Source organism: Rutidosis leptorrhynchoides, chromosome 2 (assembly GCF_046630445.1).
Source record: "Rutidosis leptorrhynchoides isolate AG116_Rl617_1_P2 chromosome 2, CSIRO_AGI_Rlap_v1, whole genome shotgun sequence".
NCBI lineage: Eukaryota > Viridiplantae > Streptophyta > Magnoliopsida > Asterales > Asteraceae > Rutidosis > Rutidosis leptorrhynchoides.
Window position 1 is genome coordinate 276,712,246 of NC_092334.1, and position 25,369 is coordinate 276,737,614.

The 25,369-nt window shown below is 38.5% G+C and overlaps 1 non-coding gene across 1 annotated transcript; it reads left to right on the forward strand.

The window, feature by feature from the left end:
* The first annotated feature begins 24,767 nt into the window (after positions 1–24,767).
* Positions 24,768–24,874, forward strand: LOC139894996 (small nucleolar RNA R71). The gene has a single exon (XR_011775468.1). It is a non-coding gene; the product is annotated as a small nucleolar RNA R71 (small nucleolar RNA).
* Positions 24,875–25,369: the final 495 nt, after the last annotated feature.

A 25,369-nucleotide genomic window follows, 5' to 3' on the forward strand; every position in this document is an offset into this window, starting at 1 on the left:
GGTCATGACCTAAGGTATTATATCAAATTTGGTGGGACCCGGAATCAGCTGCAAAATACTAAAAAATACATATATGTAAATAATATAAATTTTTCTAAGTAAAAATGAATAACTTAAGTTTGACCTATGTTTGACTACTTGATCAACTTGTGTAATTTTATGCGGTTGTTGACTTGTGTTAATCATGTTGACTGTATTTGACTTGCGTTTGACTTACTTTGACTTGCGTTGACTTTTGTTGACTTTTGCTAAATTTTGATAAATTTATGAGTCGGACTTGAGCAATAGGACTATACGAATCCTATGACCTGACCTAGCTTGTTAGACATTTATTAACCAACATATATTCTTTAGGATGAGGTCTACAGTTACATGCATTCCGAGTATTGGTTACATCTACGTGAATTGTTTATTAGGCTACAAAGGTGAGTTTCATTTGCTCCCTTTTTAATTGCTTTTACAATATATATTTTTGGGCTGAGAATACATGCGCTGCTTTTATAAATGTTTACAAAATAGACACAAGTACTTAAAAATATATTCTACGTTGAGTTGTACCACTGGCATACTTCCCTGTAGCTTGGTAACTACTATTTACATGGGTATTGTAAACGCGAATCCTGTTGATAGATCTATCGAACTTGACAACCCCAACCGGACTGGATGACCAGTATTCAATGGTTGCACAGTACTTCATTTCGGTAACTACACTTGGTACGGTGTAGTGAGATTTCATAATAAAGGGAATATGCGACGTTGATTAAATGTTAAGTATGGTTACCAAGTGCTCAACCACTTTGAATGCTTTACATACACTTGCGAGTGTATTATGTTTATGATTATGAAATCTTGTGGTCTATTGAAACTATTGATAACGGTTGTTACAATAAACCTATGAACTCACCAACCTTTTGGTTGACACTTTTAGCATGTTTATTCTCAGGTCTTTCAAAAGTGCTTCCGCTGTTTGCTTGCTATTTGCTCAAGGTGCTGCATGGAGTCTTTTATGCCATATTTTCAAAAAGACATTGCATTCAAATATTAATGTTATAATCTGTTATTAGATAAATTGATGATTTAGTCATTTTGTATAAGTTGTCATATATATTTGGGATATGTCTATATTTTGATAAACTTTCTATGTATAGAAAGTATGTTTTTTTTTTAAAATGAATGCAATGTTTTATCAAAACGTATCATATAGAGGTCGAAACCTCGCTGTGGGACCGTAGATAACGTACCGCGTCAATAGCAATTTTGGCGGGTCGTTAGAGTTGTAACTCACGATGATATTTCGATGGTGGTGGTTTACGGTTGTTAAGACAACAAGTAGTAGCAGTTCTCGGTTAGCTATGGTGGTCGGGTGTGGAGTGGTTTCCATAAGAGGGAAAGAAAAAGGAGAGAGGGAGAGAGAAATATGGTATGTCGATGAGTGGGTATGGTGGTGCAATTGGTCACGGTGGTGATGGCCGGGAGTGGGGTTCGATGATGGTAGGGTGGTGATCCTTCCGGTGGTGAGGATGGTGGCGATGAGTGGGTATGGTGGTTTTTGGCTCAAGATTATGACTACATGTGTGTTAGAAAGTAACATATTTATGTAAACATTTAATTCATATTGTGGACAAAAAGTACCTACAGTATTCTCATTCAATTATTTGAATTATCACGGGTGTTTGAATATCTCTCTGCCGACACTCTATCACGAATGAAGATATAATGTCCATTGCTAAACAGTTGACGTATAAAAGTGTCCCTAAAAATCTCAAATTTTTAGATTAAACATATTTAATTATTTCACTCGTTAACAGTTTGAAACCTGTTCAAAAAGGTTCGATAATTATTTATTTTCTGTTCCAAATTTATATGTACGGAGTACTAATATTTAAACTTAAAAATGTAAAAATATTTTTAACAAAACAAAAATCTTCGTAATCAATTTACAGTCCAAATTTTATCTTAATCATTAATGAACATGTATTATATCTATATTAAAACTAATGAAACGTCAACCGAGCGTCACTGACGTTTACTAATTAGGCTTGAAATCATTTATATTCCATTTTCTGTCTCTATATAAATAGGCAGTTTTAAATAACAAGTTTTACTACATAAATGAAAATACTATTTTTAATATTATAATATATTTACAAGTAATATTTATATACATATTTATATATATATACATATATAATTAAATATGTATGTATCTATTTATATATAGTTGTTCGTGAATCGTCGAGAATGGTCGAAGGTCAATTGAATATACAAAATAGTTCAAAGTTTTTGAGACTCAACATTACTGACTTTGCTTATCGTGTCGGAATCATATAAGATTCAAGTTTAAATTTGGTCGGGAATTCCCGGGTCATCACATATTCTTCTACTCTACTTTATTGCACGGGTTGCCTCCCGAGAAGCACTTTTGTTTAAGGTCGTTGGCTCAACCATAATGGTGCTTAAAAAGCAGACATTCCCCTCTGGTAGTTGTAATCATGGTCTTCTCGAGGGAATGTGAGTCTTGGTGGATAAATCCTGAGAAAGTCTCGGACCAAAAGTGGTAGTAGATCCAGCACTTCTCTTGAATATCTTCAGAAAGATAGGTAGTGTGCAGTTTCAACTCGTGACAAATCTTAAAGTTAGATGAGAATATGATCCACAGCTCTGCTGATTGACCCGTAAATGTCAATCATTGAGGCAGTGCTGGTGGTGATTATCTCTCTGATAGGATGTTCATTTTGGAGGTCTTCAAATAGTGTCAGATATTGTATCTTCAATATCTCAAAATCTTCGGAATGGTGATCTCCATAGTAGGAGTCTGTAGCCTTGCACAGATTGGTCAAGAGGCGAAGCTGAAAAGAAGTGAAAAGCAGTCCTGACCTAAGCATTAATGTCACTGTCTTTGAATATATCTCCTTACATCTAGCTTTAAATATGAAGCTAGGATCTGTGGATTCGTGGAAGATTCGTGCTATCTGCTTTGTAACGTAGGTGGTAAAGATGACTCGGTCTGGTTCAAGATGTGAAAATGGATTATTGCGTCTTACTTCTTCTGTGACTATGTCTCGTAACTCTTTGATAATTAGATCAACATGGTGATCGATTTTTACATAAATCACTAGCCTGTCTGGTGTGCTTTCGAAATTATCTCTTTCCAAGATAGTGAAGAGGTTGTGAATATCTCCGATCATTTGCAAATCAGAGTGATAAGTCGGGCATCCGGTGGAAAGATCCATATGTTTCTGGATGAGAGTCAGTAGTGATTGTTGGTTTGCCTAGAACGGGAGTGCAGATCATGCTAAGGGGTTGTAAACCTTAGAGTAAATGATCTTCTGATCTTAACAAAATCTTATCTCGAAAATAGTGCGAACCACTGAATTGTGCTCTCGTTGCCTTTCTTCATGGTAGATATGATCGTGAAGAGTATTGATAAAGTCTTGAATGCGTCCTTCTAAGAATTCAACATTATTATCTTCTCTCTGTAGATAGAGGTTGTATTCATCTCGGATAGCCATGATTCATTCTATTAAGCGTAGTGTGAAATCAATTGTTGATTTATGGATGGCTTCGAGAATATCTTCAAATTCATCGGTGTCATTAATGAAGGTTATCATGTCGGCGTGGTTAGATATGACCGAAATCTGATCTAAAGAAGAGTCCGACTCCTCTTGATCTGGTTCGGGTGGAGAATATGAGTCATCCAAAATGTCTTCATGTTGCTCTTCCTCGTCATCATCTATATAATGTTCTTCTGTGGATTCGTGTGATGAACGGGCTTCTTCAGTATTCTGGTGCTTCACTTCAACACTTGCAGGGTCAATTTCTATATCTTTGACCTCAACCTTATCAATTTTCTTCTTGAAACGAATGATTAAACTGTGATCTTCCGTCTCAAGCCTCATTTATTCTTCGTGACGTTCCAAGCTTAGATAGGGTATTATCGCAGTTTCTTTTATGTCTCCCATTTCTCCTCCTCTTCAAATTTTTCCTCTTCCACTATTTCTTCGTTGGGATCATCTTCTTCCATTTCTGGGTTGTCAGCAGAATGTGATTCGACACCCATATCGATATCATTAACTGTTGGGAGAGACTCATCATTGGAAGTGATCCATCCGGTGGAAATAGCAAACATCTCTACCTGTCCAAAAAGATCGATAGGTCGGTCAATTTGTTTGAAGGTAACGCTATCCTCGTGTGACCGCAAGATCAAGGTTTGATTGTACACATCAATGACCGTCCTAGCCATGTTCATGAAAGGTCTTCCTAATACTATTGGTGTATTTAGGTCTTCCTTAATGTCCATTACTACTAAATCCGTAGGGTACAAGAATTTGTCAACTTTCACCAAGACGTTCTCAACTATGCCCTTAGGATAGCGAATTATATGATCAGCAAGCTGGATTGTCATTTTTGTTGGTGACAAGTCTCCTAATTCTAATCTCTTATAGAGAGAATACGGGATTAGGTTGATACATGCTCCTAAATCTACTAGTGCATGAATGGTTCCAGACTAGTAGATTGAACACGGGAAAATGAATCGGCCTGTATCTCCTAGTTTCTTTGGTAGAGAGTTTCTGAGTAATGCTGAGCATTCTTCACTTAGTGGAATTTTGTTGAAATCTGGTATCCTTTCCTTCGTAGAGAGAAGCCTTCGGATGTATCTCTTCGGGTTGGGAACTTTACACATGGTGTCCAGGAATCTTCCATCAAGTTTGTAAGTATCGAGCTTGGATGGTTCTTCCTGTAGCCTCCTAGGGTAAGGTATACGAACTAGATTTGTAGTGGCCAGCTTCGGAGTATATGTCGACTTGTTCTTGAGCCTAGCTGACCTTCTCCGTGGTTCTTCCTTTGGGATTATGGAGTCCATTTGCTTAGCTTCCTCTATGTGGTGATTTTGGATAGTATTTGTAACAACCCAAACCAACCCGCATTAAACCGCGTTAAATTTACAAAATAAAAAAAAAATTGCTGAACTGCCACCTGGCGCGGCGCGCCATAAAGGCCGCGCGGCGCGCCAAACCTGACTGTCCGGAAAGTCTTTAAATGCGAAAATGTTTGACTAGTTCCCGATATATTTAGGCGTAACGCTTTTAACCCCATGTTCCATATATAAAAACTAGCACGTTCTATTAATAAAATTATGTTTACGAAGCGGGGCCCACATTGACCCAAATTACCCCTTAAGTACCAAAATACAATTTTCGACCATAAGACTTTTAATACAAAACAAAGCCGAGCATGGCGATTGGGGATACGCTACCCAATCCTAATAAATCCAAAAGCAAGCCTTCTACGCAAACTATGCAAGTCCTCTAATCCTCGCGCTTACCCGAGCCACCATCCGCATGCAATCTATAAAAAGAGTCAACAACGAGAGGGTAAGCTAACGCTTAGTGAATGATAATATACTACATACATATATATGTATAAAATGGACACGCCACAAAATAACAAATACCGCATACCGAGGCATCCATATATAAGGTACTACACTAAGCATACCGTACGATCTCTAAGCAACGAGCTAAAGATACAACAACAATATAAGTTCACCAACGACGATGTGAACAACGCCAAATAGCTACACCCGGAGGGTTAGCTACAACACAACAATACATTAATATATAACAATATAAACGAACAAGGTTAACACCTTAACCCAATACCGAGAACCAAATACCACAATGAAGATTGGCCGAACTACACGAGCCTTAGTAATCCGAAACCACACGAGATTACTATCTTCACAACATCGAGGTTGGCCGAACTACACGAGCCTTAGTAATCCGAAACCACACGAGATTACTACCTCAATAAGATGACCGAACTACACGAGTCACCATGAATCCGAACTACACGAGATTCATTTGATAAGATGACCGAAACCACACGCGTCATCGTGAATCCGAAACCACACGCGATTCACATCTCCAACTCAAACCCACGGTCACGGGATTATAAAATCCACCACATCGGGGCTACAACATCCAAATCACAATCACGTGTGATAATGTACACACGAACGTGTACTTCGCCAAAGATGGTCAACCAAACGCACAACCGTGCCAATTGCACTTATACAAAAGTCCATCAAGTCCACCTACATGTGAAGTGAGCTCTATAGCCGAGAATCACTCCACCCGACCCGCACCCATCCTACACATACATGTGTACATAGGATGATATCACTCACCTTGAAGTCTTGAAGAGTGCTTCCAAGTAATCCGCAAGTCGCCAATGGGAAAATACCTAATCCATTATCACAATTACAACATTACACTTAGAGTGGATTCACAATTCAACCCAATTCAACCATTAGTGCAATTTCGACCCAAATGCACTTCCAAGCACAAACCGTGCCCAAACTAACCCATAATCACTAACACAAGTGAGAATGGTCCCAATATGTCAATTAAACTCGAACTCAAGTGTTAAACACGTGTCATACCCATTTTGACACTTAAACCCTAATTTTGACCCATAAAGGTCAAAATCTCATCCTTTACAAGTTTTGACACCTAAGCACATTTAACTCGGTTCTATACTTCAACTTAATCCATTTTAAGTTTATAAACATCATTAAATCGCCAATTGGGTCATAATTACCACCGAACCCTAATTTGACCCAAAGTCACAATTAGTCAACCATAATACCCTAAATGGGTTCCAATACTTCAATAATCACTATACCTAGTGATTAAACTCCAAACCAAAGCCTAATCAAGGCCAAATCGTCATCCAACCCAAAACCCGCCAAGTGACAAGAATAACTAGTCACCATAAACCCATTTCATCACCTAAAAGGGTTACACAACAATTTAACTCAAAACCCTAACTTGAATATCAAATCAAATAAATGAAATTCGGAGTTTGAGCTTACCAATACCACCACAACGTAGCTAGGAACGAAAGGAACAACTTTAAAACCCGAGACTTTGAACGATTCGAGCTTCTTCTTCACCAAAACCTCAAATCTCTCTCTAGACCTCTCTCTCTCTCTCTAAGAATGGATGAAGATGATGAATGGATGTGAAATGATCCAAAGTTAGATCTAAACCAACTGATATGGCTCACAAATCCGGCCCCAAGTGAATTTACCAAATTACCCTTCATTTAAAATAATTAAAAACAAAGGATTCTGTCAGCGCGATTCGGCGCGGCGCGCACCAGACCCGCGCGGCGCGCAAGTAGTCAGTTTCAGGTTCTTTTGCTTTTTAACTAAATATAAATATTAAACGAAGCCCGTTGTCGTATGTCTTTTATAAACAAGTATACAAAATAAATATTCGGGTCTTACAGTATTACTAGGTAACAACCAAAATCGTCACACGCGATTTAACAAATCACAATCCGAGCACTAAAACCATGCTCAATCCCTCACATCGGGAAACTCCACCAATCTCGAACCAAAATATCAACCCTCTAGCGTATCATTACCAAGTACAATGCTAAAAGCAACCAAGTTTAAATCCTAAAGTCAACAATCCGAAACAATGAAGACCGAACCAAACGAACCCTTACGGATTACACCAATCACTAAACATCCATTGTAGTGCGCAATACGACCAATACACAACTACCATAACATCATAATCCAACGGCTAGAACCGATAGCGCCCAAAACGACTATGAAAACGCAAAACCCAAGGTGTACGAAATCAACCATCGTCACACCCGTAACAAACATGTGAGCGAAACACGGCTATCGCCTCACTAATCCCACAACATGGTCCTCACGACCCCACCATCGGCGTATAAAACGACCGATAGTTCCTGCAACATGGTCCTTACGACCCTACCATTGGTGTATCAAACAACCAATAGATCACACGACACGAAGGCTGGCCGAAAACACACGCGCCCTAGTGAATCCGAACTACACGCGACTCACTACCTTCACCACAACAACAATCGGGAATGGCCAAACTACACGCGCCATAGTGAATCCGAACTACACGAGAGTCACTATCCCGGAGGAATGACCGAACTACACGAGTCAATTGTGAATCCGAACTACACGAGACTCACTCCTCAATACAATGACCGAAACCACACGAGTCATTTGTGAATCCGAACTACACGAGATTCACTTCCACAACATCGAGGTTGGCCGAACTACACGAGCCTTAGTAATCCAAAACCACACGAGATTACTACCTCAATAAGATGACCGAACTACACGAGTCACCATGAATCCGAACTACACGAGATTCATTCCAATAAGATGACCGAACTACACGCGTCATCGTGAATCCGAAACCACACGCGATTCACAATCTCAACATAGGAATGGTACTCGCATTTCCCACCGGTACTCGCATTTCCCGATAGTGTTACACCATACCGACATAACACTACTCCCTTGATGAAGTCAGCGGACCCCGAAGGTCATGCTCCACCAATCACAACACCGGATGAAGTCAGCGGACCCGAAGATCATGCTTCACCGATCACAACACCGGATGAAGTCAGCGGACCCGAAGATCATGCTTCACCGATATAACACCACGCTCATGATGAAGTCAGCGGACCCCGAAAGTCATGCTCCACCAATCACGTATTCCCATGATGAAGTCAGCGGACCCTAAAGATCATGCTTCATCAAACAACCATACCATAATTGAGCAAGAACCACCTATACCAAACATAGGTACCAAACAATAATTCTCCACAAGAGAACCCGACACACACCTCCCTTAACCGGAGGATTTCACCTTGCTCGCCAAACACGTCCATTATCTCTCTACGAGATTTACCACGTTACCACCTCAGTGATGATTCAAATCCAAACCATAAGTACAATTTATCCGAAATTGTACTCTACCACAAATCGACCCAACCAGGTCTCGACAACATTTTCCGGATCTACCAATAGCCTCATCCGAAATCTCACACTAAAACTTCCTCGTGCGGGAGCGTAACTCCCCCACTTAGAACCACGTTCCATATCCACAACTCGTACAACCGCACAACGCTACCACAGGTAGACTTTACTAACAATTGGGCTCACACGACCCATTACCACATCTTGCTCCAACCTTGAGCACACGAAGGATTTTAACCAACCCTTAAACACTTTGTACGAAAAGTGTACCGCAACACAATCGGAGTCGAACACAACGCTAGTAGGTATAAAAGAGGCACCTAATGTCGCGTCATAAAGACTCCATTACCAACACACATCGAGATTTAAAGCACTCGATCTCAAGGGTTCCAACCAACCGACTAACCTCATGATTCGTCACTTCAACATAAAAGCGAACACGCGCTTAACAACCAAACACCAAAACCATTTCTGTGGTTTGGTAGAAACGTTTCCCAAATACTAAGGAATGCTTGGTTGCACCAAGTCTTACGCCCTTCGCCCTTCAATCAAACATCAACATAGGGTACTTCCATTAGGAACGTCACCCATAGCATAACATGCACAACAAAGGCACGCAACTCAAACTCAAACGGCATTTAATAAATAATCAAAGACATATTTATCAAAATTAAACGTACCTTAACGTCTCCTGGCCGTACCCGTCCCCGCTAACTTGGGACATTCCGACTTACGATGTCCTTCTTTTTGGCAATTGAAGCACACCATACCATCACCCTTTGGTACCGAACATTCCCAAGACTTGTGACCCCTCACGCCACAATTGTAACATCTAGCCGCACTAGAATCCGACATACCCGTTCGCGTACCACCCGTGCTCACACTCGGACCCTTAGCCCTCTTACTCGGAGCACCATAAGAAACGACCCTTCGCTCACTTGAAGGTTCACCCTTTTTTGATCGTGAATACGACTCGAAACCTCTAGCCAAGTCGAATAATTCCGAAAACAATTTCGCTTGACCCCGGCTAATTTTACTTTTCAAGTCATCATTCAAGGTCCGATAGAAATCTCCCATCAATAAACGATCATTCCTCAAATACTCCGGACAAAAACGAGCCTTCGCCATAAAGGTCGTCTTTAGAGTACTCAAATCCATAGATCCTTGTCGCAAATTTCGCAACTCATTACTCAATTCCCACAAATCGGCCGAAGTCCGGAACTCCTCGAAGAATTCCTCCTTAAAGTCGTCCCACGATAAAGCCATAAACGTCTCGCCACCGACAAGATCAATCTTACCATCCAACCAATCCCTTGCCCTACCCCGCAACAAACTCGTAGCGAGTCTCATCTTTCTCTCAGGAGGGCAATCAATAGTACGGAAACACCCTTCGACGTCCGAAATCCAAGTTGTGCTTACCAAAGGATCCGGCTTTCCGTCATACATCGGGGATTTAGTCCTCATGAAGCTCTTAAGATAACGCTCAATTTCACCACTACTTTGAAGTTCGGAATACCTCCTTTCCATTCTTTCTTCTAACGCACTCATTTGCTCCGCAACGGCGGCCGCAACCTTAGCGTTAAACTCCACGTCATTCGCCTCGGTCTCGTTTCGCGTCGTCATTCTAAAGAATGCAAAACGATTAGTCCACGAACATGTAAAACCGTACGCACGACACAGCCCCATCTTGCTAAACACTCATCGTACATCACTTGTTAGACACGATTTGCACCCGTAATAAGGTTTGCAAGTTCTTATTACGCACACATGCCGCATCGACTCGTTAGTACAACGACCGTCTCGCTCGATGATATACACAAACACAACCAAAATTCTACGCGGTACTAACACACGCGAGAATTATTATCACAACACAACAACATATTAATAATATCCGCATTACTAATATAAACGTTAGTCAACCTATAGCCAAGGCACTAACCAAACCCATTCCGACCCGTAATCCTACAAGTCCCGCAACAATTTAAGCACACACAAGTCTAAGTCTAGGCACCTATCTCAAGTCACCTAAATCCCTTAGACCATGCTCTGATACCACTTGTAACAACCCAAACCAACCCTGTCACACCCCCAGTTAGGGCCTGGGTGAAATGTGACTTAATATCAAATCAACCAACATATTATAATATACGAGAACAATACTAAATGATAAAACAAACTTTATTGAGCACGCAGCGGAAAATGAAACGTAGTTACAATGATAGGAATAACAATAATGGAAATGTTCACATGCAGAAGTAATAAATGCGATATCTCTTGATCCTATGTCCAAGTAGCATCACATAAGCAGTAAGTATAAGAGCTTGAATCAAACAGCACCTGAGACAAAACATGCTAAAGTGTCAACCAAAAGGTTGAGTGAAGTTCATAGGTTTAACAAATAAGTTTGACCGTTTGTTTTAGACCACAAGATTTAATTTGTAAGGTTGATCTCCCGCAGGATCAAAAAGTTATGCCAGTGCGTGATATTTAGACTAAACGTTCAAGTTTGCCCCATGACAAGTTGTGTCTGTCCTTGTCGGTTTAATTTCATTATCAAGTAATACAAAGACTTAGTCAAATGTATCGGGGACGTTACTCCCGATAGGCCTACCCCCAATAAATAAGCATGCCGCAGCACTTAAAAATATCACTGTAGGGACTTAGTCGGACATAGCCGGGTATAGCATAGTTTTAACAGTTGGTACTGATATTTAGACTAGACTTTCAAGTTTACCCCGTGTCAAGTTATCGTTTATACTTGTCGGTTGGGGGCTTGCTGGTCATAGCCCAACATATCACAGTTTAATAGTAGATACGTGTAAGTACTGATATTTAGACTAGACTTTCAAGTTTACCCCGTAACAAGTTATCGTTTATACTTATCGGTTGGGGGCTTGCTGGTCATAGCCCAACATATCATAGTTTAATAGTTAATACGTGTAAAACAGTTATAAAAGTTATGCATGTATTCTCACCCCAAAAGTTATAAAACAGTTATGAAACAGTAAAAAGTGGGGCTATGAATTCATGTATATAAATATTGTAAAACAGTTATTAAAATATTGCATGTTAAAAATTTAAAAGCAAGCATGTGTCTCACCCCATAGTTTCAAAACAGTAATGAAATAGTAAAAAGTGGGGCTATGAAATTCACCTTAGTAAGTAGAGAGAGAGTTATTCCTCGGAATAAAGAGTTGAACGAGTGAGCAGGAAAGTCAACCTATTGACATTTAAGAGTAGTTAAGTGTTTTGCCCATGTTTAAGTTTAAGTATGTGTTTAAGTATAGTTTGTTTTACTAAGTTTCTATTCCTAGTAAGTTACTATTTTTATAATGTTTCCATTTTTAGAAAGTTTCTTATTTTACTAAGTTTCTATGACTATAGAGTTTCTACTTTTATGAGTGTTTTTTCATTTTAGGATACTTGCCGTATTAGATAAGCTTCCAATCACCCCTTTCCCTTCGAATGGCTAATTTAGATCTAGGGGCTTGAGCCATAGGACCCTTTAAATCGGAAGTCCAAACCCTCTGCCTAGAATCTCGTAGAAACCATTCGTCAAGAAAGTTCGAAGATCTATACATCTCTAATACATATCCCAAAATATTTTTGTGCTACAATATAAGTAGTAGGTTATAGGTGCTAGTAATAGTAATAGTGTATACATGTTAAGTACTAGTATAAGTAGTATTAGGGTTTAAGGTTTTAATATGTATATGTATATATAATTCGTATATATACATAAAAATATTTTTTTTTACATGTATATATGTATATATAAATCTAGGAGTGTTTATGTATATACTTATGAATAACAAGTTTATAATATGAATATGAATTAACAAAGATTAAAGTTTATGTAAATAGTTTAGGGTTTATGTTATACCTTTGAAGATTCAAGATAATTAACAAAGAAAAGATGAACACGATGAAGATGGAAGATCAAAGCCTTAAAAATCTTGAAGAACTCCTTGAAGATTCTTGAAGAACACGAAGAACAAGCTTGAAGATCCGAATACCACAAGAGAGGGAGAGGGAGAGATTGTTTTTGAGAGACGATTTTGGTGTGATTTGTGAATGAGAAACTAGGAGTTTATATAGTGCAAGTATTAGAGTGTTAGTCAACATAAGGATGTTCTAATTAATGATTTTATTTTATTTTATAATTTTTAGTCAACAATAGGTGGTACTAGTTTATATATATATTATTTTAATTTTTAGTCAACATAAGGATGTAATTGTTTAAGATTCTTTAGTCTCATTATTATTACTATTATTACTATTATTGTTTTTTACATTTACTACATGATAAGTATTATTTTCTTTTTACTAATTCATGACTTGTATATATTTAGTTCTCAATTGTTTTATTATTTATATAAATGTCAATTTTTATTTATTACTTATAGGTTATCAGTTATAATATTACATAAATGCATAAATTTTAATTAGCAGTGAGTGTCGACTAACAGTTTATTATTTTCATCTTTTATTAACTTGTCAATTATTGCACAAAGTTAATTAATATGTTTTCTAACTCTTAATACTTAACAATTGTTGATTAAAGTTTAATCATTAAGTTTTGATTATATTGTTTGGGCATTTAATATTGGAAAAATATATAATGGAAAAATGAGGGTCGTTATAGTACCTCCCCGTTATTGAAAACTTCGTCCCGAAGTTTTTAGGTAGTTTTCTCGTTTGCATCAGCAGTTGAGAAGAGATGGGGATATTTCCGTTTCATATGGTCTTTGCGTTCCCAGGTATATTCAGGGCCTCTACGCGAATTCCACCGGACTTTAACGATAGGTATATTGCTTTTACGCGTTTGTTTGACCTCTCCTTCCATGATTTCTATAGGTTCTTCAACGAAGTGCATTTGCTCATCAATGCGGACATCATCCAGAGGAATAACGAGTGTGTCATCGGCAAGACACCGTTTAAGATTTGAGACATGAAACACATCATGTACTTGACTAAGTTCGGTTGGCAGTTCTAATCGGTATGCCACGGGACCGACTCTTTTAGTGATTGTGAATGGTCCAACATATCGTGGACTGAGTTTACTTCGCTTACCGAAGCGGACAACACCTTTCCAAGGGGATACTTTCAACATGACTTTATCTCCAACTTGGTATTCGATGTCTTTTCGTTTCTTATTGGCATAGCTTTTCTGTCGGCTACGGGCAGTTTCTAAACGTTGCTTGATTTGAACGATCTTTTCGGTAGTTTCGTGAATAATTTCAGGACCAGTTAAATGTCTGTCCTCAAGTTCATCCCAACACAAAGGGGATCTACACTTCCGTCCATATAAAGCTTCAAAAGGTGCAGCCTTAATGCTGGAGTGATAACTGTTATTATAAGAAAATTCAACCAAAGGTAGATGTCTATCCCATCCTTTGCCGAAATCGATTGCACAAGCACGTAGCATATCCTCCATAGTTTGAATGGTTCGTTCACTTTGACCATCGGTTTGCGGATGATAAGCTGTACTCATGTCGAGTTGAGTTCCAAGAGCAGATTGTAAAGTTTTCCAAAATCTAGAAACAAATCGACTATCGCGATCAGAAATGATCGAGATAGGAACACCATGACGTGAGACGATTTCTTTAATATAAAGCTGTGCTAATCTCTCCATCTTGTCGGTTTCCTTGATTGGTATGAAATGTGCAGATTTAGTAAGACGATCAACTACGACCCAAATAGTATCGTTACCGTTCGAAGTCTTAGGTAACTTAGTAACGAAGTCCATAGTGATACCTTCCCACTTCCACTGCGGAATGTCGGGTTGTGTCAATAGACCAGAAGGCTTTTGATGTTCGGCCTTGACTTTCAAACAAGTGAGACACTTACTAACATAAGTAGCAATATCGGCTTTCATGTTAGGCCACCAGTAGAATTCCTTCACATCGTGATACATCTTACTGGAACCGGGATGGATAGAATATCTAGTCTTATGTGCTTCATCCAAGACTAGTTCGCGAAGATTACCAAAACGAGGAACCCAGATTCTATTGCCAAAGTACCGTGTACCATTAGCTTTCACTTGAAGTTGGTTCTCAAAACCAATAGGTCCTTCACCTTCGATAAGTGTCGGTCTAATAGCTTCCAATTGAGCTTCACAGATTCGTGAAATAAGATTCGATTTGATTTTTAGGTTTAAAGCACGAACACGTTTAATATCGTCTTTTCGACTAAGGGCATCGGCAACTACATTCGCCTTGCCAGGATGATATTTCAGCTCACAATAATAATCGTTCAATGTCTCGAGCCATCGACTTTGCCTCATATTCAGCTGTTTTTGATCAAAGATGTGTCGAAGACTTTTATGGTCAGTGTACACCGTAAAGTGATTACCATAGAGATAATGTCTCCATATCTTTAATGCAAATACCACGGCACCTAACTCTAGGTCATGTGTGGTATAGTTTACTTCATGTTTCTTCAACTGTCTAGATGCATAGGCGATAACCTTCTCTCGTTGCATTAAAACACAACCAAAGCCATGCTTTGAGGCATCGCAGTAAACAACAAAGTCGTCGGTACCTTCAGGTAAAGAAAGAATCGGGGCTGTGGTCAACTTCTCCTTCAGAATCTTGAAAGCAGATTCCTGTTCTTCGGACCACTCAAATTTCTTCCCTTTTTGAGTCAGCTTTGTAAGAGGTTTGGCAATGAGAGAAAAATCTTTTATAAACCTTCGATAGTAACCGGCAAGTCCCAAAAATTGACGAATATGCTTTGCAGTCTTTGGTATCTCCCAGTTCTGAATAGCAGTAATCTTAGCTGGATCGACATGTATTCCGTTTCTATCAACAACATGTCCGAGAAATTGTACGGTTTTGAGCCAAAACTCGCACTTAGAAAATTTAGCATAAAGTTGTTCCTTTCGTAAGAGTTCAAGAATCATGCGCAAATGTTGCTCATGCTCTTTCTCATTCTTCGAATAGATCAAGATGTCGTCAATGAATACGATGACAAATTTGTCAAGATACGGTTTACAAACACGATTCATGAGGTCCATGAACACGGCAGGAGCATTAGTTAAACCAAAAGGCATGACACAGAATTCATAGTGCCCATAACGAGTGCGAAAAGCAGTCTTAGGAATATCGGATTCCTTGACCTTGAGTTGGTGATAACCGGATCTTAAATCAATCTTTGAATAAACACTTGACCCTTGAAGTTGGTCAAATAGATCATCAATACGTGGCAACGGATAACGGTTCTTGATAGTAAGCTTGTTAAGTTCGCGGTAATCAATGCACATCCTTAATGTACCATCCTTCTTTTTAACAAACAGAATAGGAGCTCCCCAAGGGGACGAGCTTGGACGAATGAAACCTTTATCCAATAGTTCTTGGAGTTGGTTGGATAATTCCTTCATTTCGGAAGGTGCTAAACGGTATGGTGCTTTAGCAACAGGAGCAGCACCAGGAGTTAAATCAATTTGGAATTCAACTTGTCGAGGAGGTGGAATACCCGGAAGATCTTCGGGAAACACATCGGGAAAGTCTTTAACTACTGGTACATCTTCAATTCGCTTCTCTTTCGATTCAATCAGATTAACGTGGGCTAGAATAGCTGGATAACCTTTCATAAGGTATTTGCGGGTTTTAATACAGGAGATAATATTGAGATTGGAACCACTCTTTTCACCTTGGATAATAAGAGTCTCTCCATTTCCTAATGGAATATGAACGGTTTTATCGTAACACATGATCGCAGCTCTTAATGGACGTAACCAATCCATTCCAACTACGACATCGAAACTTCCTAGCTCGACCGGCAAAAGGTCTATCTTAAATTCTTTGCTGGCTAAGATTAGGTTGCAGTTTTTATAAATTTTATCAACTTTCATGATCTTTCCATTGGCTACTTCTACTAATCGTTTAGTTTCTAAGGGTTGAGGCTTTTCAGTAAATAGGGTACAAAATTCATTAGATACGTAACTTCGGTCGGCACCAGTATCGAATAAAATAGTTGCGTAGCAATTATTGACGAGATACGTACCCGTGATGACCTCATCTTCATCTCGGGCTTCAGCAGCAGTAATAACAAATGCACGACCCTTTGCAGCAGTAGTATTGGCTCCAGTAGCAGGATTATCTCTCTTCTTAGGGCAATTTGGACTAATGTGTCCCTTTTCCCCACAAGTATAACAAGTAGGAGGAGCTTTGGCAGGAACAATAGATTTATTCTTTGGAGGAGTCCTACACGTCTTAGCTACGTGTCCCACTTTCTTACACAACGAACAAGTGGCAGTGCACTGCCCCGGGTGATGCCTTTCACAACGAACACAAAAAGGATAAGTGCCCTTATAATTCGTCCTTGTACTATCCATAAGCTTTTTACTAACATTCTGAGTTAAACCTTGAGACGGCTCAAACTTCCTCTTACCATCATTACCCTTGGTTTCAACTTGCTTATTGGCCGACGCCCTTCTTCTCTTGGCCAACATGAGATTTTGTGCCATGAGAATCACAGCATCCAAAGTAACCTTCTCAGCAGCAATAACATTCCCTTGAACATCCTCGGGAAGACCTTCAATATACCGCTCAATTCTTCTAGCTTCAGTAGGAAACATTTCAGGACATAGAGTAGAAAGCTCCAGATAACGATTGGTATAATTCTCAATGTCAGTACCCTTGACCCTGAGTTCCCAGAACTCAGCTTCAAGCTTCTGAACTTGACTCCTTGGGCAGAATTTGTTGACCATCATACTTTTGAGTTCGTCCCATGGAATTGCATTAGCATTATCAATTCCTACGGACTTGGCATAAGCAGTCCACCAAGTTAAAGCATTACCACCCAACGAGCTAGTGGCATACTTTACTCGATCATCATCACCACAGTTGCAAATACGGAAAATAGATTCCATCTTTTCGAACCAACGAACTAGTTCGACAGCTTCTTCGTTTCCCTTAAAAGCGGGAGGGTGACAGTTTGTAAAGTCCTTGTAGGAACAAGGTTTTGGTTGAGTATTAGCATGATTAGCTTGGGCGTTGCCTTGGGCAGCAGCGAGTAACTGTTGGAATTGCTCAGTAGTTAACACAACGTTGTTAACGGTAGGTGCAGCTGGACGAACCATGATGTCACTACATAAAAGTGAACATATATTTGATAAGTTTAACAAGTTATAAGTTTGAGTAATCACAAGTATGAATAAACTAAAGTATTGATATCGCATGATATTAATAAAACACTTTATATTATTAGAACGAGGCATTAAATAAGCCTTTATTACACGATTCGGAAATAGAAATTGTTTAAGGCACAGCCTTTACATAGATGGAAAATAGGAAAAATAACTAGGAAATATTAAGATTGAAGTAGTCTTCATATTTCGTCTCCAACCTTCTTCATAAACTCCTCAACTTTCTCATTTTTCGACTTTTGTTTCTCATAGAGATACTCGAAGTTGTCATAAAGGTTGGTAACACGACTGTTTACGGCATTAGTGTTGTACTCTCTTATGGCAAGTTGTTCGTCGACTCGACCTTTCTCCATTTTCATTCGGACATCAACATCCTCCTTGAGGTAAGCAAGTGATTGCTTTCCCCAGCGAGTGTTGCGTTCTTCCTCGCACTTTAGCATCAGCAACTCCTTTCTTAGCTCGACGTTTTCTTTCATAAGTTTCTTCATTCGACGATCCGCTCTTTCCATGTGGCGAAGTAGACCTCCAATGTTTCTCTCGGTATCGTTTCGTAATCTCATGATTTCATACTTAGGACCATCATAAAAAGGAGATCGGGCTCTCTTCCTTGATGGACCAACTTCTTCATGCCGTTTTCCCTTATCTTGGGTTCTCGGAGTTGGGTAGTATTGAGGAGACCCATGTGAATCTAAAATAGTATTCGGGCTATAATTCAGCGGTGGTGAAGCAGGATTATAAAGAGGACTTCGAACTGGTCTCGAAGTTGAAGAGTGTCCAACACCTACTTCGGTGGTAGGGTTGTGAGTTGCTTTGTTGGACTTGTTAACGCTTGAGCTTGACATCCTATCATTAGGAAAGAGACCTTGATTAGAATCTTTGAGTCAAGTTTATTAAAGCATAATTGTTAAGATTATACGACAATCCTAAGTGCTTTAAGTCCAAGGCAGGAAAGGTTATAGTTTCCTAGATTGCTAAGGCACCCTAGCTAACAAGTAAGGCACACATAAAAATGCAATCCTGGTTCTCTATAACAGCCTGGTTTGCTCTGATACCAATCTGTCACACCCCCAGTTAGGGCCTGGGTGAAATGTGACTTAATATCAAATCAACCAACATATTATAATATACGAGAACAATACTAAATGATAAAACAAACTTTATTGAGCACGCAGCGGAAAATGAAACGTAGTTACAATGATAGGAATAACAATAATGGAAATGTTCACATGCAGAAGTAATAAATGCGATATCTCTTGATCCTATGTCCAAGTAGCATCACATAAGCAGTAAGTATAAGAGCTTGAATCAAACAGCACCTGAGACAAAACATGCTAAAGTGTCAACCAAAAGGTTGAGTGAAGTTCATAGGTTTAACAAATAAGTTTGACCGTTTGTTTTAGACCACAAGATTTAATTTGTAAGGTTGATCTCCCGCAGGATCAAAAAGTTATGCCAGTGCGTGATATTTAGACTAAACGTTCAAGTTTGCCCCATGACAAGTTGTGTCTGTCCTTGTCGGTTTAATTTCATTATCAAGTAATACAAAGACTTAGTCAAATGTATCGGGGACGTTACTCCCGATAGGCCTACCCCCAATAAATAAGCATGCCGCAGCACTTAAAAATATCACTGTAGGGACTTAGTCGGACATAGCCGGGTATAGCATAGTTTTAACAGTTGGTACTGATATTTAGACTAGACTTTCAAGTTTACCCCGTGTCAAGTTATCGTTTATACTTGTCGGTTGGGGGCTTGCTGGTCATAGCCCAACATATCACAGTTTAATAGTAGATACGTGTAAGTACTGATATTTAGACTAGACTTTCAAGTTTACCCCGTAACAAGTTATCGTTTATACTTATCGGTTGGGGGCTTGCTGGTCATAGCCCAACATATCATAGTTTAATAGTTAATACGTGTAAAACAGTTATAAAAGTTATGCATGTATTCTCACCCCAAAAGTTATAAAACAGTTATGAAACAGTAAAAAGTGGGGCTATGAATTCATGTATATAAATATTGTAAAACAGTTATTAAAATATTGCATGTTAAAAATTTAAAAGCAAGCATGTGTCTCACCCCATAGTTTCAAAACAGTAATGAAATAGTAAAAAGTGGGGCTATGAAATTCACCTTAGTAAGTAGAGAGAGAGTTATTCCTCGGAATAAAGAGTTGAACGAGTGAGCAGGAAAGTCAACCTATTGACATTTAAGAGTAGTTAAGTGTTTTGCCCATGTTTAAGTTTAAGTATGTGTTTAAGTATAGTTTGTTTTACTAAGTTTCTATTCCTAGTAAGTTACTATTTTTATAATGTTTCCATTTTTAGAAAGTTTCTTATTTTACTAAGTTTCTATGACTATAGAGTTTCTACTTTTATGAGTGTTTTTTCATTTTAGGATACTTGCCGTATTAGATAAGCTTCCAATCACCCCTTTCCCTTCGAATGGCTAATTTAGATCTAGGGGCTTGAGCCATAGGACCCTTTAAATCGGAAGTCCAAACCCTCTGCCTAGAATCTCGTAGAAACCATTCGTCAAGAAAGTTCGAAGATCTATACATCTCTAATACATATCCCAAAATATTTTTGTGCTACAATATAAGTAGTAGGTTATAGGTGCTAGTAATAGTAATAGTGTATACATGTTAAGTACTAGTATAAGTAGTATTAGGGTTTAAGGTTTTAATATGTATATGTATATATAATTCGTATATATACATAAAAATATTTTTTTTTACATGTATATATGTATATATAAATCTAGGAGTGTTTATGTATATACTTATGAATAACAAGTTTATAATATGAATATGAATTAACAAAGATTAAAGTTTATGTAAATAGTTTAGGGTTTATGTTATACCTTTGAAGATTCAAGATAATTAACAAAGAAAAGATGAACACGATGAAGATGGAAGATCAAAGCCTTAAAAATCTTGAAGAACTCCTTGAAGATTCTTGAAGAACACGAAGAACAAGCTTGAAGATCCGAATACCACAAGAGAGGGAGAGGGAGAGATTGTTTTTGAGAGACGATTTTGGTGTGATTTGTGAATGAGAAACTAGGAGTTTATATAGTGCAAGTATTAGAGTGTTAGTCAACATAAGGATGTTCTAATTAATGATTTTATTTTATTTTATAATTTTTAGTCAACAATAGGTGGTACTAGTTTATATATATATTATTTTAATTTTTAGTCAACATAAGGATGTAATTGTTTAAGATTCTTTAGTCTCATTATTATTACTATTATTACTATTATTATTTTTTACATTTACTACATGATAAGTATTATTTTCTTTTTACTAATTCATGACTTGTATATATTTAGTTCTCAATTGTTTTATTATTTATATAAATGTCAATTTTTATTTATTACTTATAGGTTATCAGTTATAATATTACATAAATGCATAAATTTTAATTAGCAGTGAGTGTCGACTAACAGTTTATTATTTTCATCTTTTATTAACTTGTCAATTATTGCACAAAGTTAATTAATATGTTTTCTAACTCTTAATACTTAACAATTGTTGATTAAAGTTTAATCATTAAGTTTTGATTATATTGTTTGGGCATTTAATATTGGAAAAATATATAATGGAAAAATGAGGGTCGTTATAAACCCGCATTAAACCGCGTTAAATTTACAAAATAAAAAAAAAATTGCTGAACTGCCACCTGGCGCGGCGCGCCATATAGGCCGCGCGGCGCGCCAAACCTGACTGTCCGGAAAGTCTTTAAATGCGAAAATGTTTGACTAGTTCCCGACATATTTAGGCGTAACGCTTTTAACCCCATGTTCCATATATAAAAACTAGCACGTTCTATTAATAAAATTATGTTTACGAAGCGGGGCCCACATTGACCCAAATTACCCCTTAAGTACCAAAATACAATTTTCGACCATAAGACTTTTAATACAAAACAAAGCCGAGCATGGCGATTGGGGATACGCTACCCAATCCTAATAAATCCAAAAGCAAGCCTTCTACGAAAACTATGCAAGTCCTCTAATCCTCGCGCTTACCCGAGCCACCATCCGCATGCAATCTATAAAAAGAGTCAACAACGAGAGGGTAAGCTAACGCTTAGTGAATGATAATATACTACATACATATATATGTATAAAATGGACACGCCACAAAATAACAAATACCGCATACCGAGGCATCCATATATAAGGTACTACACTAAGCATACCGTACGATCTCTAAGCAACGAGCTAAAGATACAACAACAATATAAGTTCACCAACGACGATGTGAACAACGCCAAATAGCTACACCCGGGGGGTTAGCTACAACACAACAATACATTAATATATAACAATATAAACGAACAAGGTTAACACCTTAACCCAATACCGAGAACCAAATACCACAATGAAGATTGGCCGAACTACACGAGCCTTAGTAATCCGAAACCACACGAGATTACTATCTTCACAACATCGAGGTTGGCCGAACTACACGAGCCTTAGTAATCCGAAACCACACGAGATTACTACCTCAATAAGATGACCGAACTACACGAGTCACCATGAATCCGAACTACACGAGATTCATTTGATAAGATGACCGAAACCACACGCGTCATCGTGAGTCCGAAACCACACGCGATTCACATCTCCAACTCAAACCCACGGTCACGGGATTATAAAATCCACCACATCGGGGCTACAACATCCAAATCACAATCACGTGTGATAATGTACACACGAACGTGTACTTCGCCAAAGATGGTCAACCAAACGCACAACCGTGCCAATTGGACTTATACAAAAGTCCATCAAGTCCACCTACATGTGAAGTGAGCTCTATAGCCGAGAATCACTCCACCCGACCCGCACCCATCCTACACATACATATGTACATAGGATAATATCACTCACCTTGAAGTCTTGAAGAGTGCTTCCAAGTAATCCGCAAGTCGCCAATGGGAAAATACCTAATCCATTATCACAATTACAACATTACACTTAGAGTGGATTCACAATTCAACCCAATTCAACCATTAGTGCAATTTCGACCCAAATGCACTTCCAAGCACAAACCGTGCCCAAACTAACCCATAATCACTAACACAAGTGAGAATGGTCCCAATATGTCAATTAAACTCGAACTCAAGTGTTAAACACGTGTCATACCCATTTTGACACTTAAACCCTAATTTTGACCCATAAAGGTCAAAATCTCATCCTTTACAAGTTTTGACACCTAAGCACATTTAACTCGGTTCTATACTTCAACTTAATCCATTTTAAGTTTATAAACATCATTAAATCGCCAATTGGGTCATAATTACCACCGAACCCTAATTTGACCCAAAGTCACAATTAGTCAACCATAATACCCTAAATGGGTTCCAATACTTCAATAATCACTATACCTAGTGATTAAACTCCAAACCAAAGCCTAATCAAGGCCAAATCGTCATCCAACCCAAAACCCGCCAATTGACAAGAATAACTAGTCACCATAAACCCATTTCATCACCTAAAAGGGTTACACAACAATTTAACTCAAAACCCTAACTTGAATATCAAATCAAATAAATGAAATTCGGAGTTTGAGCTTACCAATACCACCACAACGTAGCTAGGAACGAAAGGAACAACTTTAAAACCCGAGACTTTGAACGATTCGAGCTTCTTCTTCACCAAAACCTCAAATCTCTCTCTAGACCTCTCTCTCTCTCTCTCTAAGAATGGATGAAGATGATGAATGGATGTGAAATGATCCAAAGTTAGATCTAAACCAATTGATATGGCTCACAAATCCGGCCCCAAGTGAATTTACCAAATTACCCTTCATTTAAAATAATTAAAAACAAAGGATTCTGTCAGCGCGATTCGGCGCGGCGCGCACCAGACCCGCGCGGCGCGCAAGTAGTCAGTTTCAGGTTCTTTTGCTTTTTAACTAAATATAAATATTAAACGAAGCCCGTTCTCGTATGTCTTTTATAAACAAGTATACAAAATAAATATTCGGATCTTACAGTATTACTAGGTAATCTTCCTTGTGGTCGGCTTTCAAGGCATTGTGATAACTGTCCGAGCTGCGTTTCTAGACTTTTAAGCAGAGCTAGTTGATTTCTCATTAGTATCTCCCTCTGATCTTGTCTAGATGCAGTTTTATAATTTAGTTGTTGTTGTCCTTGAATGAATAGAGTCAACTGATCATTAGTCCCGAGAGTAGGGTTGGTTACTTTCGTAATTTGGTTGGTTGGGGAATTTTCCTCAGCTAGTGAACCAGTGAGTGAGTGGCAGTGATTTATCTTAGGTCAATTGAGATTGTTGGGGTGGATAAGGTAGGTAACGATAGCGAAAAGGCTGGTTATTTGAAACATGTTAGTCCTAGGCTGTTGATTGAGTTCGGGATTTGATTGACGATCTGGGTATTGAACATAACAAACTGAAATGTCAGGGTTCTCGTATCAACTTGATATTCTTAAGTGGGTTGCGGGTTGGTACAATTAACACAAGCCTTAGCCTGGTTAACCTGTTGCGACTGCGTCTTCAATTCTCCGAGTTGTCTGGCAAGAGATTTCAGCTTGTCTTTGAGGGATTTGATGGCCTCTGTTTAATTATTAAATGTGGAAAGTGGGGCAGATGATGAAGTTGTTTCACCACTGTTCCAGTCATGATGATACATTATCATGTTCTCGGGCAACTCCCATGCTTCGTCTGCGGTTTGGTTCATCAGATTTCCTTAAGCTGCTGCATCGATCGTCATCCTATGATTTACCGTAAGACCATTGTAGAAGTTACAGATTTGGGCTGATCGTTCTAATTGGTGATTAGGGCATTTCTTCAGCAGGGTTTTGAATCGCTCCCATGCATTGTAAAGAGATTCATCATAACTTTTTTTAAAGTTAATGATGTCATTCTTAAGTTTGGTTTGTTTAAAAGGAGGGAATATTTGGTTATGAATTTAGTAGCCATCTCCGTCCATGACGTGATGGAATCTTTTTTCAATCCTTCAAACCATGTTTGTGCATGATGAGTGAGAGAATAGGAAACAAGTATAGCCGGACTATATCTTGTCCTATCCCTAGCTATTTGTAGGAGTTCGAAAGAGATATGAATTATTCAAGGTGAGAGTTAGGATCGTCATTCAGTAATCCATGAAATTGGCAGCTATTTTGAATGACCTGTATAATGTGATGTTTTAAGTCAAATGAGTGTCCTTGAATCTCTAGGAATCTGATCGGTCCTCCTCGACCTTCAATCGAAGGTTTGGTGTTTTCTACTAAAGTAACGCGTAACGCCATTTGACTTCTGATTCGTGCCTCCTTGCGTGCTTTATAAATTATTGCGTCTGGTTCAGGTACGAATAACAACGACCCTAGTCTAGATCGGGTTTGGGTCATTCACTAGGTATGCCTCTTTG